Here is a 4,888-nt window from a genome sequence, read left to right as displayed (position 1 = left end):
CTGAGGTCACGAGTTTGAGACCAGCCTGGCCAACATGGTGAAACCCCGTCTCTATTAAAAATACAAAAATTAGCTTGGCATGGTGGCAGGCGCCTATAATCCCAGCCACTTGGGAGGCTGAGACAGGAGAATTGCTTGAACACGGGAGGTGGAAGTTGCAGTGAGCCGAGATCGCGCCATTGCACTCCACCCTGGGCCACAGAGCGAGACTCTCTCAAAAACAAAAACAAAAATCAACCATCTATGACACACCTACAACCAACATAATACTGAATGGGGAAAAGTTGAAAGCATGCCCTCTGAGAACTAGAACAAGACAAGGATGCCCATTCTCACCACTCCTCTTCAACATAGTACTGGAAGTCCTAACCAGAGCAGTCCGACAAGGGAAAGAAATAAAGGGCATCCGAATTGGTAAAGAGGAAGTGAAACTGTCACTGTTTGCTGACATTATGATCGTTTACCTTGAAAACCCTAAAGACTCCTCCAGAAAGCTCCTAGAACTGATAAAAGAATTCAGCGGTTTCTGGATACAAGATTACACAAATCAGTAGCTCTTCTATACACCAACAGTGACCAAGCAGAGAATCAAATAAAAAACTCAACCTCTTTTAGAATAGCTGCAAAAAAAGTAAAATACTTAGGAATATACCTAACCAAGAAGTCAAAAGACCTCTAAAAGGAAAACTATAAAAGACTGCTGAAAGAAATCATAGACGACACAAACAAATGGCAGCATATCCCATGCTTATGGATGGGTAGAATCAATATTGTGAAAATGACCATACTGCCAAAAGCAATCTACCAATTCAATGTAGTCCCCATCAAAATACCACCATCATTCTTCACAGAATTAGAAAAAACAATTCTAAAATTCATACAAAACAATAAAAGAGCCTACATAGCCAAAACAAGACTAAGCAAAGGGAACAAATCTGGAGGCATCACACCACATGATTTCAGACTGTACTATAAGACCATAGTCACCAAAACAGCTTGGTACTGGTATAAAAATAGGCACACAGACCAATGGAACAGAATTGAGAACCCAGAAATAAACCCAAATACTTACAGCCAGCTGATCTTTGACAAAGCACACAAAAACAGAGTGGGGCAAGGATACCCTTTGCAACAACGGTGCTGGGATAATTGGCTAGCCATATGTAGGAGAATGAAACTAGATCCTCATCTCTCACCTTATACAAGATAGATACATCTCTCACCTTATAGAAGATACAAGATAGATACAGATTTCTATAAAAAATTCTAGAAGATATCATTGGAAAAACCTTTCTAGAGATTGGCTTAGGCAAGGATTTCATGACCAAGAACCCAAACAAATAAAAGGAAAGATAAATAGCTGGGACCCACAGAGTGGGAGAAAATCTTCATAATCTATACATCTGACAAAGGACTAATACCCAGAATCTACAACCAACTCAAATTAGTAAGAAAAAAAATCCCATCAAAAAGTGGGCTAAGGGCATGAATAGACAATCCTCAAAAGAGGATATACAAATGACCAACAAACATAAGAAAAATGCTCAGCATCACTAATGATCAGGGGAATGCAAATCAAAACCACAGTGTGATACCACCTTACTCCTGCAAGAATGGCCATAATAAAAAAATTGAAAAACAGTAGATATTGGCGTGGATGCGATGATCGGGCAACAGTTTTACACTGCTGTGGGAATGTAAAGTAGTACAGCCACTCTGGAAAACAGTGTGGAGATTCCTTAAAGAACTAAAAGTAGAACTATCATTTGATCCAGCAATGCCACTATTGGGTATCTACCCAGAGGAAAAGAAGTCATTTGAAAAAGACATTTGCACACGCATGTTTATAGCAGCACAATTCACAAGTGCAAAATCGTGGAACCAACCCAAATGCCCATCAATCAACGAGTGGATAAATGGTGTGTGTATATATGTATATATGATAGTATATGTGTATATATGTGTGTGTGTATATACACATATATATGTGTATATATATATCTATATCTGTATCTATCTATCTCTATATATATGATGGAATACTGCTCAGCCATAAAAAGGAATGAATTAGCATTTGCACTGACTTGGATGAGATTGGAGACTATTCTAAGTAAAGTAACTCAGGAATGGAAAACCAAACATCATGTGTCCTCACTGATATGTGGGAGCTAAGCTATGAGGACGCAGAGGCGTAAGAATGATACAGTGAACTTTGGGGACCTGGGGGGAAGGGTGGGAGGGGGGCGAGGGTTAAAAGACTAGAAATATGGTGTAGCGTATAGTGCTTGGGCGATGGGTGCACCAAAGTCTCACAAATCACCACTAAAGAACTTATGTAACCGAATACCACCTGTACCCCAATAACTTATGGAAAAATAAATAAATAAGAAAACAATGGGTTTAAATAAGTAAAGTATAAGAAGTTCTTGTTGAAACATGTACATATATATGTACACACACACATACATACACGTATATACATCTATATAAAAGATGTTCTGGGGGAAGAAAACTGACCCTAAGTAGATATTAAATTGCCTTTGAGCTTTGAGAGACTGAAGTTTTGCTGCATAGTGGACCTTAGAAAAATCTTCATGTGCCCAAATATAGATTTCTCATATTCTTAAGGACTGTGGAAAATATAATAATATATATAATATTGGAAAAAAATCTGTTTTATCAGCTCTATTGAGGCATGATTTTAAAAATTTTACATTATTTACTAATAAAGAGAACTGTATTTTATTTTTCATTTACTATTCCTTGTGGTCTTCTGTCTAGTTGTTCACTGCCTCATTGCCTCTCTGATTTTCAAATTCAGAAGTTGTTGACACCCATCTTTCTGGCCCTCTCCTCTGGAGCACCTCTCTGCTGCCAATTTTTTTCTGCCATTTTTTTCTTGCAATTTAATTTTAAAAACAATTTACTGAGGTGAAATTCACATAGCATGAAATTAACCATTTTAAAATGATCAATTTAGTGGCATTTAGTACTTTCATAGTGTTGTGCAATCACCACATCTAGTTCTGAAACCTTTCCATCACTCCAAAGGAGACCCTTACCAATTACACAGTTTCTCTTTACCAGACCCTGGCAACCGCCAGTCTGCTTTCAGTCTCTGTGGATTTTCCCTTTCTGGACACCTCATATGAATGGCATCACACAATATTTGTGAACTTTTGTATCTTCTTTTTTTTATTTTTATTTTTTTTTAGAACTGGGGTCTCACTCTTTTGCCCAGGCTACAGTGCAGTGGTGTGATCATAGCTCACTGCAGCCTTGACCACCTGGACCCAAGTGAACCTGATTAGCTGGGACTACAGGCATGCACCACCACACCATACTAATTTTTTTTTTTTTTTTTTTTTTAATTTAAGACTGGCTGTCTTGCCCAAGCTGGGGTGCAGTGGCTTAATCATGGCTCACTGCAACCTTTGCCTGCTGGGCTCAAGCCATCCTCCCATCTCAGCCTCCCAAGTAGCTGGGACTACAGGTGCATACCACTATGCTCAGCTAATTTTTGTATGTTCAGTAGAGACGGAGTTTTGCTATGTTACCCAGACTGGTCTCAAACTCCTGAGCTCTAGTTAATTTTGAAATATAGAATATATTATTGTTAACTGTAGTCACCTTACTGTACAATAGAACACCAGAACTTATTCTTCCTGTCTGATGTTAACTTTAATTATTCATCAACTTCTCCCCACCTCACTGCCTGCCCTCCCCTTTACTACCCTCCCCACCTCCCCAGCCTCTGGTTATCACTATTATACTTTCTACTTTTTTGGGAGGGGTGTTTGCTATTTATTTATGACCAATATTTAACATCTGTAATTCTCTGCAGTCAAAAGTTCTTTGAGAGGATGCCATCAGCCTTGGTCAGTCAAAGAATGGAGTCATCTGATTTACCATCCTGTGAATGTCCCTAGGCAGATAGCATAGGTGGTGGTTGTTACTGTTTTGAGACAGAATCTCTGTCTGTTGCCCAAGCTGGAGTGCAGTGGCGTGATCTCAGCTCACTGCAGCCTCTGCCTCCTGGGCTCAAGTGATTCTCCTGCCTCAGCCTCCCGAGTAGTTGGGACTATGGGCATGTGCCACCATGCCCTGCTAATTTTTGTATTTTTGTAGTTACTGAGTTTGCCATATTGGCCAGGCTGATCTCGAATTCCTGACCTCAGGTGATCTGCCTTCTTTGGCTTCTCAAAGTGCTGAGATTACAGCCATGAGCCACCGGGCCTGGCTGGTGGTGGTGGTTGTTTTAATTTTTGTTTTTCAACTTTTATTTTAGATTCAGGGGGCACATGTGCAGTTTGTTGCCTGAGTATATTGTGTGATGCTTAGGTTTGGAACAAATGATCCCGTCACCCAGGTACTGAACATAGTACCCAATAGTTTTTCAACCCTTGTCCCCCTCTCTCCTTCCCTGCTCTAGTAGTCGCCAGTTTCTATTGTTGCCATCTTTATTACCACATGTGTTGTTTAGCTGCCACTTACAAATGAGAACATGCAGTATTTGTTCCTGCGTTAATTCACTTAAGAAGTATAGGTTTTAAATTTGCCATCTGCCAGTGACCTTGTCATCTTCAGCCACAGTCATGTGGATTGATACGTCGTCCTTAGACTGATGATGTGGTTGCTGACAGAGAATTCCTGAGGTACCTACAGGTCTGTGAACTTGTCAGTCTGCTTGTCGATGCCAGACCTGCTGCAGCCATGAGGCATACAAGCCTCTGCTTTTATGAGATAAACTTTTTAAAATTCTGTATGGGTAAGATCATACAAAATTTGTCTTTCTGTGTCTAGCTTGTTTCAGTTAACACAAAGTCCTGCAGGTTCATTCACATTGTCATAAATGACAGGATTTCATTTTTCTTTTTTTTTTTTTTTT

At 39.7% G+C, this 4,888-nt stretch overlaps 1 protein-coding gene across 5 annotated transcripts in view; it reads left to right on the top strand.

Annotated features, from left to right (window-relative positions):
• Positions 1–4,888, top strand: part of UBAP1 (ubiquitin associated protein 1) — an 85,824-nt gene that overhangs the window by 45,162 nt on the left and 35,774 nt on the right. The window contains exon 2 of one of the 5 annotated variants that reach the window (XM_011950554.1): positions 3,378–3,493. The exons of the other annotated variants lie outside the window; for them this stretch is intronic. The gene's annotated coding sequence lies outside the window, so the exon portion shown is untranslated. The remainder of the gene's footprint in view (positions 1–3,377; positions 3,494–4,888) is intronic. 5 annotated transcript variants of the gene reach the window in all.

The sequence above is a fragment of the Colobus angolensis genome, unplaced genomic scaffold, assembly GCF_000951035.1.
Source record: "Colobus angolensis palliatus isolate OR3802 unplaced genomic scaffold, Cang.pa_1.0 Scaffold308, whole genome shotgun sequence".
Lineage (NCBI taxonomy): Eukaryota > Metazoa > Chordata > Mammalia > Primates > Cercopithecidae > Colobus > Colobus angolensis.
The sequence above is the reverse complement of the archived record's forward strand: the minus strand, read 5'-3'. Positions and strand labels throughout refer to the sequence as shown.